A 16,626-nucleotide genomic window follows, 5' to 3' on the forward strand; every position below is an offset into this window, starting at 1 on the left:
CACACACACACATACACACACCTTTTGAGTAAAGACGACGATTCAACAAACTTCTCCTCCTTTGACTGACATTTATGGAGCTTTGACTCACCGCGCCTGTTAATAATTACCGAGGCCGTTAAGAGCTTGTGTCGGAGGGGCTCCTGACCCTCTGATAGGACCTGTGTTTTCTCAGAGTGGGCTCCGGCGGCCGTAAATGACAACTAATCGAGTCAATCACACCCCGCCTGTCTGTTCTGCGAAATGCAGAGTTAACGCGGAGGTCAAACGAGAACAGGGCCCATCAGGAGCACTCCCCGCCGTTGCGCGCGCGCGTGTGTGTGTGTGTGCACGCACGCATGGGCCGTTGCTAGCGACTGACGCATGCCAGGTTGTTGGTGGTGAGAAGCACAGCGAGGCTTGTAAACACAGTTTCACACTTTGCACGGTTCCTCCTGTTGTCTCACCCAGTCAATCGGTTGATGCACGATTCCGACTAGATCAATAAATCAACTGGGACTTTGTGTCTGCATGATCCGAACGAGTGTTTTGGCTGTAGGTTAAATAGAAATGCTGTTGTGACGCCCCGAATGAGAGAAGGATTAGACAGGCCTGAGTGTTTCTCAGTGTCAGTGTGGAACGGGAGAGTTCTTTAATATCTTGTGACAGCACTGCGCTATTGGATGTTTGGTCTAGCCTGGAAGCCAGACATCCGCGATACAGTCTGGACTTCGAGCTGCCCAGAACGATTTCAGTGGGTGGGAGTAAGGCTAACGTTACTTGCCTTGACTTGTAACCAAATATTTGCCAAATCCAGTCGGAAGAACGGCAAAAATGTATTTTCCTCTGAGAAACTCCAGTAGAGCATACTCTTGTTCTTGTGTAATTGTTGTTGAGTGTTTCTGTAATAGCACTTAGGGCTGTGTTTATTCTACTTAATTTAATTTAAGTTACCGCCCGTTGCTTCGGGAGACTATTTTGCCAGCGGCCTGCATTTAATTTTCACACATCAACTACGGGAACCAATCAGTGGCTGCTTCCCCATGGGGGGGGTCAGAACCGCAGTCAGAATGGAGTCCCTGATTGGCCCGTTTATTTAGTCATTTCTGGAAATCAATGTTGATGGGGAGAAGTCCAGACTTGTCCGTGGAGAGCAGAATGTGAGCTCACATGATCAGGATGGCGACGCAAGGCTATGTTTGGATCTACCACAACCCACATTTCCACGTGTTTGACGGATTGTTCTTCAAGCAAAAAAAACTCTACAGGTCGATCGACCAGTAATCGCCTGTACCTCAGCCTCTGTGCCGGCCAGGGTATCCACCTCTGTGGCGTTGAACGAGTTAAAGGGACGTCTGTCCGTCGCCCATCGTAAGAGGGCCTTTGTGTGGCCTCTCCAGACTCTCAAGATCATCCCTCATCCCTCTTGTCCATGCTTGAACTGCAAACATGTCGGTCTCCACAACAATAATCCAATAATCACTCTCCAAACTGCTGCATGAATGTATTTGCTTATATTAGCGGGCTCCGGGCCCTCAGCTCTGCGCTCCAAGCGCATGGCATCAGGGCGCCTCGAGTACCTATTAATAATCACTGTTGTACTTCAGACAGGTCTATATGACCACGCGGACCACGTCCGCATCTGGATTGATCCGTCATGGGGGACGGGGGGGGGGTAATCACCGCGTAATTTCATTCGACGTCTTAAAAAGAGCGCGCGGCGTCGGTGCTCCCAGGCGCCGATCTGTAATCACGGGGTGCATAATCACACGGCGGTAATGGCAATCAGCACCGGTCGGATTTAATTCAGCGGATCGCCCGGCGGCCCGGCGGCGCTCGCGTCGGATCGCTGAAGAAGGGTGTAGGTGTTCTGGAGAGCGGCAGGTGATTAAGAAGGAGAACGGCAGCCCGGGCGAGAAGGAGCTCGTTATGCAAACACCTTAAAGTGGCCTCAAATCTTACCATTGTTCTTGATGCCGAAATTTCTTCATTAATATGGCTGATCAGGCGAGGGGACGCGGCGGCGAGCAGATTGGAGAACTTCGCCGTGCCTTTCTCCCTCCGCCGCCTTTTGCATATTGCCGGTCAGACCTCAGGGGGTCAAGGAGGCCCCGTTCGCCGTTTCGTTCCGGCGCGCTCCGGGCATCTTTATGGTAACTAAGTCAAACGGAGTGGTGCGGGCGCGGGCGAGACGAGCGGGAGAGGTGAACGTCGCATCGGGACGGCGAGTCACTTCAAGGCAATTCAATCAGCCGGCGGGGCGGCGTTCACGGCGCGGCTGTGGCGGGGGAAGGCGGCGTCTCTGGCCCGTCCTTCGACCTCGCTACCGCGAAGTCTTCGCTCCTAGAGCCTCGACGGCGCGCGCGCGGTCCTGCGAGAAAAGAACGCGGCGCTGATTTCTAGAATGTTCCAGGCGTGAACACGGTCTCCCAGTCAGACGGTCGGTCCTGGTGGTTGGAACTCACCAGCCTTCTCGGATATCCGACGCGTCCAACTTGTCCGCCGTTCCGGGGCGGAGTCTCGACAGAGAACAGGCCGCGGTTCTATTTTCATGGCGGTTCTACCTCTTCATTGCGGTTCTACCTCTCCTTCGGTTTCATTTTCTCACCATCTTAGATTGCAAACCCCACCAAAAGAATGAGAAAATACCAAAGGGCGGCGAAGACACGTACGCCGTCGAGACGTGCCACTCCCTCTCTCTTCCTGCTGTCATAGTAGTAAATGCATTTATTACATAGTAGTTACTAGTATTACTATGTAAATACTATGTATACCATGTAAATACTATAGTGTAATTACACTACAAGTCTTGCTTGCTGACTTATAGTGTAGTTACACTATAGTATTTACATGGTATATATAGTATTTACATGGTATATATAGTATTTACATAATTACTAGTAACTACTATGTAATACATGCATTTACTATTATGTAGTTACATAGTAGTTAATGCACACTTAATGTGAGGTGTTACCAGAATTTGTATATAAACATTTAAACTGAACACAACACTTTTCTGACTATTTAGAATTTTGATGCCACACATGACATAAGCTAGCTAACAGCGTTACAATTGCCCCCAACTGTACCACCCATGACACAAGCTACCCTGGTAGCTACAGTAGAAACAACAGAGCTAACAAAAATATCATATGTCAACAGACAACATAACAGTCATCAAAACTAAACAGATTTAAATTCATAGCTATTAAAGGTTAAGACACTATGAGGAAAATACTGTAGTTGAAAATATTTACTTTCATACCTCAAAAATGAATCTTGACAGAAAAACTTTGCTAAGTATGAGATATCAATCTGTTCTTTGGCAGGCAGAGAGGGATCATCACAGAGCATGTGCATACTGAGTTCCCTGGTTCTATCTCATTTCTGATTGGTGTAATTTGAGATGTTACAATTGCCCCTTGTTACAATTGCCCCCGGTCTCCCCTACATCCGCATGTGGTTCAGTCATGACATGACATCCCCTGACTTGGCATGTCCCGCAACACGTGAAAACAATTGCAGTCAAACACGGATGCACACGGATCGCAGTGTCCCCTCGCACAGAACAACACTGCATTTACTGAAAAACCGATTGGAAATGTTCAGACTTCATGATTAAAAATTAAAAATACAACCCCCCCCCCCACCCCCTAAGTCCGTAGTGTCACCATGCGTCCAGCAGGGCTGTGAGTGACTCCCTTTAGAGTTTTGACATTTGCAGCCGCTAGTAATGAGCCGTGTCTTTGACGGCTGTGTCGGAGGGGAGAGCAGGCCGCGTCTCGGGAACGGGAGACGTACTGTGGCCAAGCTCTGGCACTTTCCACTAACGATGCCTCACCCACGGCGAGGCGGCGCCCAGGAGGAGAGAGAAGGGGGAAAAAAAGACATCCACTAAGGGGCGAAGGTTCGGCGTGTCGGCTTGTGTGAGTTTGAGAGGGAGAGGCAGAGAGAGACGGCGAGAGAGAATGTGTGTGTGTGTGTGTGCGTGCGTGCGTGCGGGGGTGGGTGTGTTTGTATGTGCGTGTGTGTGCATGAGTGTATGTGTGTGTGCGTGCGTGCGTGTGTGGGGGTGGGTGTGTTTGTATGTGCGTGCGTCTGCATCCATTGAAAATACCGGTGCTCGAATTCAGAGATGTCCCCCCCTCACACACGTCTGCTTGTCGTACTGCTGTGTGTGTGTATGTGTGTGTGTGTGTGTGCGCGCACACGTGTGATTGTGTGTTTATTTGCATGTGAGTTTCTACTTTTTTGGCATTCAAGAACCCGCGTGCGTGAGATTGCACACTCCCGTGCGCCCCGCATGTGCAAAACACACGTACTGTACGCTTCCCCCTCTGTCACAGGCGAGATGCAGAGGGAGCCTCTGAGAAGAGCCTTCACGCGACGTAAAGACGAGGGCAAAGCGAGTGGGCAGAGCGAGAGCCCGCTCGGGCGCCCACCGTATGCACCCTCGCGCATGCGCGGCCCCCTCCGCTCCTCGCTTTCCTTGTGAACCGTCAAGATCAGTCGGCTGCGCATTATATCTGAGCCGCTCGACATGTACAGTGTGCAAAGCGTAACTACCACTCTCTACGGCTGTTGCTACTGCAGATGTGGCCCAGCAGAGTTGCTTACTTAGCAGTCGTGTCAGGCCCCTGCTTCGTGCCGGTCTAATCCGTGACGGCGATACGCACGCCGGTAATCAGTGATTTGTGACCGTTCTCAAGGGAATTTAGGGTTTAGCCGAATTTATTTGTACGTGTCTCGCGTTCTGTATCGATATCTGTAATGTTCTAATATCTGTCATATTTTAATTAGTAATTCACAGCCTTTTTACAGCGAGGACGTGCGCAACATTATGTCACCCTAACCCCCCACCCCAACCACCTGTCCTTGCCTCTAGGTGCTTGGCTGACTACGGTAGAGCCTCCCTCCATTCAGCCATCCCTCCCTCCATCCCTCCCCCCAAACCTCCATCCATCCAGCCCTCCCTCCCTCCATCCCTCCCCCCAAACCTCCATCCATCCAGCCCTCCCTCCCTCCCTCCCTCCCCCAAACCTCCATCCATCCAGCCCTCCCTCCCTACATCCCTCCCCCCAAACCTCCATCCATCCAACCCTCCCTCCATCTGTCTTGGCCTTTGGCTGGTGATGGATTGTCACTTTCACAAGGGGTGGGGGTGCAAGGGGACTGGTGTGTGTGGGTGTTGGGGGGTGTTGGGGGGGGTCAGGAGAGAGTGACAATGGGTCTGTCCCAATTCAAGGGTTGCATCCTACAGTACCTAGGTCGCAGCCTACGCGGTCTACGTAGGTCACGTCCTTCAGGCCAGGGAGGCCGGATGTAAACGATTTGTGAAATGGGACGGTCTAGCCTACGGAGGATTCCCAACTCGTCATTTTGTTGCCTAGGCAGCCCCAAGCGCGTGCCAAGCGCAACGCGTGCCGGTAGCGCGACCTGTCCTGAGGTAACTTAGCGTGACCTGTCCTGTTGTTATGGAAACACCACAGAAAATGCCTATCTAAATCGTCTATCTAAACTCGTAGATACAGGCGTAATTTGGATAAAGTTTCCACATATTGGGATTCTATGGTGGTACTATCAGGCATGACATTTTATTAAAACCTAATAATATTAACATCAAAGAGGTTTAAACACGTTTTAAAATCCGAGCAATGGCGGCTGGTACAGGAATGACTGTACCGGACCGAAACGCATTCTGGGAGGGAGGCCGCGAAGGATCCATCAGTTGTATCCTTCAAATTCGTCAAAAGTAGGCCGCATTTGTGGGCTGCATTCAGAGGACTCTTCGTAGGCTGAATGAATTGGGACAGCACTTCCCAATTCAGCCTTCAAATCCGGCCTAGATAGGATGCAACCCTTGAATTGGGACAAACCCTATGTTATCACACCTCGGCTCGTGTGACCGCCACTCCCCCCCTTCCGGCTTCTGAAGCTGTCTGCGATCACAACCCCCCCCCCCACCCCCTCCCCCCAGGAGTGTCTGAGGCCTAAAGACACTGTATCCAGCCCCCTCTGACGCTTTTGTCTCTAAACGGGCTTTTCATAGGTATTCCTGGGACCAGTGCTGATTTGTAAATCAAAACGATCTCTTGTGTAGCCCCCCCCCCCACGTCAACTCCCCCCTCAGCAGCGCTGCCAGGGACGGCGTGACAAAGCCAGCGAACACGCCAGCCGCTGGTAATTGCTTCAGCGGCTCAGGAGTTTATGGATGCGAGTCAGGCGCAGAACGAGAAAAGGTGAATCGGGGCAGAGACACAGGCAGGCCGGGGATGGAATCTGTTAGCTGTGCGTGTGTGTGTGTGTGTGTGTGTGTGTGGCGGTGGGGGGGGGGTCTCTGTCTGTGTCGCATGAGGCCCTTTCTTTTTCATGAAAACAAATATCCGCGCGGAAAGAAACGGAGGCGACCTTCTGGAACAGCTGAATAGGGCTGAACGTGGGTCTTGGATTGAGGTTTGCGCGTGCTATAGAGATCATTGTGTTCCAAAGTGAATAGGACCGTTGTCCTATAGAGATCATTGTGTTCCAAAGTGAATAGGACCGTTGTCCAACGAGTAAAGATTGACCGAGAGTTGTTGGAGTTTCTTTGTCTCCGCGGCCGTGCAAGGAGCAAGGTCCGCGCTCCAAGGAAAGGACGCTCTTGAAAGATTTTCCCATTTTCACGGCGTCGGAGGGATCCGCAGCGCCGCCGCCGCCTAAGCGAGGGCGGAAACCGCAGGAGGGACGTCGCTCGTCTCGCCGTCAATCAGCTGTCGGCTGCCACCGGCCCTACTTCCTGTTGACATTAAGCTATCGGTGGGGTGTCCAGGCGGTGTCATGGAGCTCCCTCATAGCCCCCCTCCTGTGTGGGTATTTGGGCATCCGTGGCCCCCACCAACAATCCCTGATTGATCCGTCCTTGGCGCCGTAAACCGTTAATAAACCCGCCTCTGCCCGGTGAAGGGAGACGGACAGCGCCTGGGCTGAGGCGTGGCCTACATTGTTACGGAAGCAAAATGGCCGCCGGCTGCAGGAGGCTGTGTGTAACCATTAACTTGGCGCAGCACACCGGGGCTGGCTGCCCGGCCTGCTACCTGGGTGATGGATCACCCCTCCCCCCCAAGAACTAGGGCTGGCTAACCATTAACCCCATCACCGCCGGCGCCTTAATTCCCCCCCCTCCCCCGGCTCCATTCACTTGCCTCCGTTTCGCTTCGAGGCGAGAAGCGCCACGTCTCGTGCGTGCAAGGGATGAGAACGGGAGCTGGAAGATCGATATGACAACAGATGGACGCGTTTGTTTCCTGTTCCTTCGCGAGGCGAGATCGCTTACGGACTTGTCATTCTATCACGCCGTTCGGAGGCGGTGGGAGGGGTGTGAATGTTGTCGAAGCGAGAAGAATAAGCTGAAGAAAGACAATAGTGAAACAATTAAAGACAATGTTGTCACTCCGAGTCATGTCAGAGTCTGTCATGTTTGTGGCTGTGCAGTTTTATGTGTGGTGTGTAGTTGTTCAGAAATTTTCTTTCATGCGTGTGACGTTTGATGGGAGGATTATATTTGGAACCTGTATTAAATCACCATGTTCACACCAAGCCTGTGTTCTACATAGCATATCTCGAAAAACAACAGACAGGCTCAATAAACCACTCCAATATGTGCAGTGCACACAGTTGTAGTCCCAATATCCTATATCCCCTTGACCACACACTCCATTCCGTGGCTCTGTTCTATTACGTCACTGGGGTGCAGGGGCTCCACCCCTCCCCAGCCTCCGAGAAGGTTAAAAGGGTCACGTTCTCAACGTTTTCCTCCACCCCTATTCACCCCTCCCTCATTACAGAGTCCGCCGGCCTCCACGTCGGCTCCGTCCTGATCCGTAATGGCCGCCGCTTCCCCCACGCGGACGGACTGAAGAGCTTTCATGTCGTCGCCTAAGCGGCGCGCTCCTGTCATTACCGGCTTCAGTGGCGCCACATCAAACGCCGCTCATTATATTCAACGAGGGGGGAAGCGCGGGTTTGCAGCGGGGAGCGGGGCTACAGAGCGACTAAAGAGTTCAAACACCGGCGGAACCTCGTGGTCGTGTCTCCGCGCCTCGCGTTCGGCCGCCTGGCGAGCCACAGGCAGACGGACACCGAAGCCGTCTGCGGAGAACAAAGGCTCGTCGTGGCTACGGAATACGCACGCGGCAGCTAGTTTATCTGACCGTATTGCTTCTACTGCCGTGGATCTAGTATCAAACTGTGAGATTGTGTGCAATGTACCTGTACCTCACAAATACACACATGTAAAAACATTCTGGTTCTCCTTTTGTAATCCAATGTAGGCCTAGCTGCATTACTGGCAACTATCTACTAGGCCACCGCCTAGTATGCAGTATAGTGCTACAGTAGTTACAGAATAGCCTATGTGTGGTGGACACATCGGGCTTGTGTGAAGAAATATGCTACCTAGTAATATCTGCGCCACAAAATGACAACATTTTATCACTGCTTCCAGTGCACTACACTGGAATTTCAGGTCGGGTATGTTAGAGCCTGCACCTTTTCCAGTTTGTTTTTCTCGTTGTAAGTGTAAGTGCAGATTCACTCAAGAGCAATTAGTAGATTAGGGACTGTTATTAACTAGGGCTACATGGTCGCAACACCATTTCTATCACTATAGAAGTAGAATGATAAAGAAAACAAATGTGTGGCCATCAGTACCTGCTTTCATCTGAATGACTCCTATTAATAGATTTTGAGAGCTTTACACCATTTACATAAAAGCCTCTATATATAGCTTAATTCAAGGTAATGTGACATCAGCTTGACGAAGCCCCTGCTCTGGGTTAAACTAACACAATGGCTGTTGAAACTATTAACATGCAAATGAATGCGAAGGCTCAACACCCTGTTGTCATACCTACACTGAAACAGCCCAAATAAGTTCCACTGGAAATGAAAATAAATAAATAAATAAATCATAAGAGGGATACTTGATAAGACATACTCCTGTTACTATGGCAACGTCTATGGCTCAAGCGAAGAACGGAGAGAGGTCTGTATAATAGCTGTCATTGTGATACATGATGGAGGGTGCTTATAGCTTATCAGACCCATATGTTTTTCTACACGGGGAGTGTAGCCATATAGACTAATTTGTTTTGAGCCGGTAGCAATTAGTGAGCTTTGTCTACATTGACACACCAGTTCTATTGATACAGATTGATAGACTGAGGCATTGATGGCATGTGATGTGATGTAGAGAGTATAATAGTAGAAATATTGGATTAGGTATTTAGAGGTATTTTTACAGACATGTAAGCCTTTTGTAACAGCAGACAGAAGCTGGGATTACTAGAAAGGAACCTTCACAGCTCAGCTCAATACAGGGCCAAAACATTCAAGGTGCCACAAAGGAAAAGCCATACTGTAACTGTTGGGGCGGTTTGACACATATGCAACAAAATGTTTTAAAAATAAGTGTTCGGTAGTGTCTGTTTTTGCTGCTCTCTCTTTGATATTGGCACCGATGGGGGCAGAACATCAAAACAACAAAGTCAACCTGAACACAGCCTTATTACCTCAAGTACCAATTATTCACATTAAGTGGGTGAAATTGGATAAATTACAGATGAAAGGCTTCGTAATGATAGACACGGGTTCTGTGCATACCAATTTAGCTCAGGCCAAGCCTGATATAATTGTTTATTTAGATTTGTGGTATTTCATAGAGGGTGCAAATAATTTTGTCTATACTCGCAAATCACAAACATTAGACTTCACCGCTTGTGTCAGCGATGGGATTTAAATCGGCAACTTTTGGCATAGATGGTAAATGGTAAATGGACTGCACTTATATAGCACTTTTCCACCTTAGCGGCACTCAAAGCATTTTACAATGGCCTCTACCGTAGGTAGATAGATGGAGGGAACCCAAACATCTTTCACTATTCCCATGTTCCGTATGAGGCTGAAACACTTCCAGACCACTCCTGCTACACTCATAGTGCTATAGGCTACATACGATCTAACAATCCTCTAAGACTGCATATGAAATCTGGGTTATGGGGATGATTGATCTGCACGGTGTGTAGCACTGCCGCCTCACAGCAAGAAGGTCCTGGGTTAGAATCCTGCTTGGGGCGCTGGTGCACTGGTGTGTTCTCCTTAGGGTTGTCAAGTACCCAGTGGGGTACCTCCCAGGCCTTTCTGTGTGGGGTTTGCGTGTTCTCCCTGTGTTTGCAAGGGTTTCCCCCATAAAGAACCCAATACGTAAAATATGCAGATGCAGAAGAACAGATTGCTAACGCTGTCCGTCCCTGGCGAAGACGGAGAGGAGCACTTGGATTGGTCCCCAGGCATGGCTCAAGCACTTTGCCTCCGGAGCAGCTTTTTTTGGGTTAAAATTAGACAAAACGTAAGTTAATTAAAAATCCGGCCATGTCACTGTCTGCCTGGTACCCCTGTGGATACCCGTGCCGAATATGAACACTGTGAGGCCGATGGTGTCCGAGGAAAATGCAGATAGATGGACAGAGAGGACAGAGACTTGCTCTTTTATGTGTTAGATAAAGAGCCTTGAATCCTCATGCGTGTATTGATAGATGGCACCCCCTGGTGGTCATAAGCATCAACCAACGGTAGGAACTTTTATCCTCTGATTTTGGGATTTCACAATAACAAGTTGACATCCCCCGAGATCTATATAGATTACCCATAGCCTACAATCATAAATTGAACCATGGTGAACTTTGTGACTTGACCTTTTGACCTCATGTTAATTAGCTTGACCCAGACCAATAGGCTAAGTTATCTGGCTTCTATGACATAGCAACTACTGTACACTGGGGAGAAATGATTATGAAAAATATGTAAAAAAATACATTCTCTGCTTTCTTTTCCTTCAGATCATTTTTTCTGCTCAATCGCCATGACTACTGCCGGTTGCTTGCCTCCGAATCCCATGTCACTAACTGACATCACTTAGTTGTCCTCGGCACAAAAGGCTCCTCGTATGACACACGCCAGTGTCGAGGGTCAAAGAAACGGCGAGACAACAGAACTCGTCTCTCAATCTTGTCATCCCTCTCTAACTCCCTCTCCCTCCCTTTCTCATCCCTCTTTCACAACCACAAGGCCAACGTAAAAAAAAAAAAAACTGCTAAAATGACTTCATTGTGCAGAAATGTCAGACGTGTTATGGTTGCTAAGCCAACGATGATGGTGGTGGTGGGGGGCTAGCCTATCTGTGTGGTGGCGACAAAACCAGAGCGCAGCATGTCTCCGTCTCAACCAATCACAAGACAATGAGGGTTCACTTCTTTGTAATTACCCACAATGGACGTGTCTGTCAAACATGAATGAGTAGCATGGATGGAAGGTGGGGGACCTAAATCTGTCTGTCGTCGACATCTCTGGGGGAATACTGTATGTAGGACATCCTCTTCATGAAAGTAGTTCAAACCATTAAGATTCAGTAGGCTATGCCAATATCAGGGTTTATTCTTCTTCTTCTTCTTAATATCAAGTGATGGGGCTTCATACATCATTTGAAAGCATTCAGCATGTTTATATTGCAGGTTATCAAGGTTAAATATAGCCTACAATTTGTTCAAGGAAGAGGACTGTACACCAACGTACATTACATCTGTACATCAGAAACGACATGTCACGTGAGATGCTTTTATTGGACCATACATCTGTCACATGATCAATTTGATATAATGTAATTGCTCTATATGGTATTCACTTGCACTAATGTACATACAGTAGGGCCTATGTAGCCTACTGTACACACCTGAGGAGTGGGCGGAGCCACTTTACTCATAAGAGGATAGCAGAGAGGGTCACAGCAGTTTCCTTATTTGGCCACAAGGTGGCGGTTTTATACCCTTATGAAAAGTCACACTGACAACTAAAATCTCCAATGTCCATTTACATGCACGCACACAGACCTATACCTGTGTCTCACAGGACAGGATGGAGACAGTAGCCTACAATGCATCCATAATGCTGTTGAAAGAAATTACTCTAATGTTGAGGAAACAAAGATTTCTGAATCGCAAACTCTCAGTGGACAACTGCATCATGAAAATACAATGGTTCACGAGGGTCCCATTCGAACACTCACAAAATCCTTCCTTCCTCCTCTAAGAACTGACTGAGCCTATTGGAAAGGCGCTTCCACAAACTTAGATGTATTTGCTCAGCTTGGTTTTGCTCAGATACGTTGGTCAAAGCATATCTCCTTGCCTACAGTAGGAATAAAGATAGACTCTATATTCGACACACTGCCGCCAGAACCTGCCGGGTGTGCCATGGGTTTTCTTTAGAGATCGCTGATCTAAAATGAGTGACCCGATACACGTGTTCGAAACAATCTCTCACCTATTCCTTCATGTTAGACCAGCATATCGGACCTCCTTTACTAGGCCTACATGATATTGTAGTGGTTTGACTGGTCTCACAGGTCACTTTTCATGCAATTATGGACCACGCACGCAGGCTTGGACAGTCGAACACACGCACGCATAACCAAGTGAAACGTCCTGCGCACCTAAATTGAGCCTATTTTAATTTCGTTGTACCTTGGTACAATGACAATAAAGACATTCTATTCTATTCTATTATAAACGCGGAGTAGCTGGTGAAACACCCAAAGGGAGCACTGACAATGCCTCCAAGAAGGACGCCCCTATTGGCGCAACTGTCAGCATCTCCACCTCACAAACAGAAGAGCTTGTTGAACGATCAAACTGTTGAACACAATGCAGAGAAGAGTACGACGGTTACGCACACACACACACACACACACACACACACACACACACACACACACACACACACACACACACACAGACATGCAGGCACACCTAAGTAGGCCTACACCCACTGGAGACACTCACTCCACAGTGAAGACTCAAAGCATTGTTAGATTCCTGATTTGGTTACAACACCAAGGCTTGATGGACTGATTCATTGACTGCATGGATTGTGGATTGATTAGACGATGAAACATACAGTGTGAAATGCTCGAGCCAACGTGATCGATTAACATCACTGCTGGGTGGATTGATGTAGGCTATTCTTCTATGCATTTGAAGTAGGCCTAGTGCTGTGTGTGTGTGTGTGTGTGTGTGTGTGTGTGTGTGTGTGTGTGCGTGTGTGCGTGCGTGCGTGTGTGAGCGTGCGTGTGTGAGCGTGCGTGCCTATTGAGGGAGTGTGCATGCGTGCGCGCGTGTGTTTGCGTGCGTGCGCGCGCGTATGTGATCCACACAGTGCTGTTTCACCGCGTTGACAGCTCGTGACGAACCATCCAGGTATGTACACTTCAGAAGAGGGCAATGCGTTTCGTTTTCTCCTGGCAGAAATATCTAAATGAGGAGGTAACGCCAGCCTTCTCTCTCCCCTCTCTCTCCTCCTCCTCCTCTGCCCGCATGCATGCCTACTGTATTCTGCTGCAGAGTGAGGCGCGCGTGACGTCAATGGAAGCTGGAGCGGTTCCTTGACTCGAGCGGAAAATGGGGAGAAAATTGCGAGGTGAGGCGCTTCTTTTTCAGTTACTGTATTCGTCTTTTTTTTTGGGGGGGGGGTGGCATTCATCTGCAGGCTATGTGTGTGTGCATGCATCGGTAGAACAATGCGCGATGGCTGCAAATAAATCAAGTCGGATCCAGCAGCAACACCGTTAACCGCCTGTGCGCGGTGGAAGATGGAAGAATATCCAGGGCATGCTGAATGCGAGGCGGTCGGCCACTCAAGTAGCCTAATTCCCAATAGAGTGCAACACGCCTTGTCATCTGTGCACTATTCGATTGAAATATTTGTTGTTGCATTCATTCTCTTGCGTAAACATCATTCTCTGCTCTTTCTATTCATATTCATATTCGGATGCGGTGGTTTTGCTCTGCCGCTCGTCCTTACACCCAAAGACGAATTAATTCTGTACGCATGTTGCAATCGGCATAGCCAAATATTGATTACGGACACCTTAGCGATTCGAGTTGTCAATCGACATCATTGGTTTTAAAAGGTGACTCAATGCATATCTCCACTGGCCTAATTCGGCTCAGGGACAGTGATATCTTGATGTGATTTAATTGTGATGTGATCCCATTCGGTTACACCATTCTGCTGATTGTATTCGATGCATTTCGATTTTTTAGGCTACTCTGTACTGAAAACCTATCCATTTCCTACCAATCATGCAAGCAATTCTGTCAGCACGTGTTACTGTCGCAACTAGGATTAGGCCCGTAGGCTACATCTCCATGAAGTGTCCTCGTCAGTGACACGCTTATAGTGCAGTTATTGCAAGCTGGTCCCACAGGCTAACTTGAATTCGAGCGTGGTGTGTGAGTCTTGAACTTGAAGGAAAAACGTTTAGTTGGGTCCCCCGAAAAAACAACTTCCCAGTCAGTCATCTTGAGGCAGCGCTAGTTGAAGTGACAGACAGGCGAGGAGGGGGTCCCAGGGGGGTGGGTCTCTGCTGGGTCACAGATGTGTCAAAAGTCAAGTGTTCAGGCTGAAACACATGCTTCGTTGGTCAGTAAGACCTGATCCCAACTCAAACACGAAAGAGGAGCGGAAATCAAAGAGGTGAAAAAGCTAAAGTTTGTTTTAAGAATACAATACAGGGGGTCTTTATTCCTCCACACAGTGATCACACATCATGAGGCGACAGACAGCACACACACACACATGCAACTTTCGTGGGCGACTGGTGGAAATTCTCCCCTGCATTTAACCCATTCCAAGCCGTCCTCCTCCAGGAGCAGTCATCATGGAGCCCGGGGACCAAATCCAAGTGCTCAGTTCAGGTCTTGGATCGAAGAGCCAAGATTATGCTGTCTGATATGACTATACAGGTAGCCTGTGGTCAGAGCCTGGTTTAAATAACATGTTGGGATTAGATTATTTCCTAGGATAGGGAATCATGATTCCCATTGGGCATTTTGACACGTGACAGTGGTTGATGACATCGGTTTATGGGTGTGACATTGTGGCAGCGTTATCTTAGGACTATAAGGGTATTTATCCTCTTATAATTGGCTTGGATGGTGCATCGCTTATAGGATCGTTTCTCAGATTCAGATTAATTCTCTAGTCCAAGTCTAATTTCACTTTTAATCCAGGGCTAGTCTTGGTCTTTGTTCAGGAGAACCGTCTTTGTAACCAATGGTAAGGGCTTACCCAGGACGGGATTCGAACCCACAAACTCCCGCTTGTGAGGCGGACACGCTAACAGCCAATAGGGACGTCCCTTTTGGAGGGACTGTTAGCGCTCCTTTCAGGGGGGAGTTTAACCACCTACTCGCTACCACTACTGTACCTGGGACTCACAAGGACACTTTGTCACTCGGATACACCTTCAAGAGTATTCTTTCATGGATAGAATAGCCCGACGTGAGATGTCAGTTGGCAGCAGTCTCCATGTGTAAGTCTCTCAACGAAGTGCATCTGTGACTGATGGTTTTCCCATGAGCACTTAGTCTACTCCTCTTCAGCAAGCTGCCTCTGAAGAATGTACATTCAGAGACATTTCACTATAGGCAGAATATTTGACTGCGCTGTCTATTAAGCTGGGTATCTGGTATTCCCTATGGGGTGAGTGGGTGTGTGTGTGTGTGTGTGCATGTGTCTGTGTGAGGTTTTGCCGGTCTGTGTGTGATAAGTGTGTCAGCTTTGCATCCTGTCATACCTGTCCTGTAGACGCAGCGGACCTCCCGGGAGAAGACCTTGTCGTCCATTGTGCTCTGTCTTGTCACCAGCCGTCCCACCGGTGGGACAGAAACCGGAGACTGTTTTGTTTATATTCAGCCGTCTACCGTCTCCGCCCCTCCCCCCTCCATTGATTGTGGACAGGGGTTCGATACCGCCCAGTATATTTTTTCTATTTGTTTTCACACTTCTCCCAACATGGCGCCCCCCATCGATCCGTACTCTGGTCCTCCCAGGGAAAGATCCTTCCCACATCCCTTTTCTCGCCCGTTTGGACTTTCCTCTCCGCTTCCTCTCTCTTTCCCTCTCTCTTTCCCTCTCTCTCTCTCGCTCTCTCTCTCTCTCTCTCTCTCTCTCTCTCTCTCCCTCTCTCTCTCTCTCTCTCTCTCTCTCTCTCTCTCTCTCCCTCCCTTTGTCCCTTACCAACACCCGGCTGCCCAGATTGACCTAGTGTGTGTGTGTGTGTGTGTTCAGGCTCTGTAGTACAGTGTGTGTGTGTCCCTGTCGGTCCTGTTATGCACTGTAGCATAACCGGCTCCCAATGAGGAAGTATGGATCATCTGCATCGATTTCTCTCTCTTCAATAAGGACCTGTTTATCACACACACACACACACACACACACACACACACACACACACACACACACACACACACGCGCGATTAACAGCTGCGTGGTAGCCTGACTGAAACATTGAAGGCGCAACAAGAAATCACAGAAGCCATTTTCTGCACCATTTCCCAGGGATGCCCTATACAACGGTTCATGCCGGTTCTCAGAGCTCTGCTATTGGCTAGCGCACAAGGCCTCATGTACACAAGGATATAAGGGTGCCGGCGGGGGAGACGGCCGCCTGAAAATGGTTTACCGCTCGATCTGATTCTCTGAGTAACACTGACAGCTTCACAATAAAAGTCCCCCCGTCCCCGGCGGGTTAGACGACGTAGTAAAAGTCCC

This window comes from Borostomias antarcticus (genome assembly GCF_949987555.1).
Source record: "Borostomias antarcticus genome assembly, chromosome: 20".
In the NCBI taxonomy this organism is placed as follows: Eukaryota; Metazoa; Chordata; class Actinopteri; order Stomiiformes; family Stomiidae; genus Borostomias; species Borostomias antarcticus.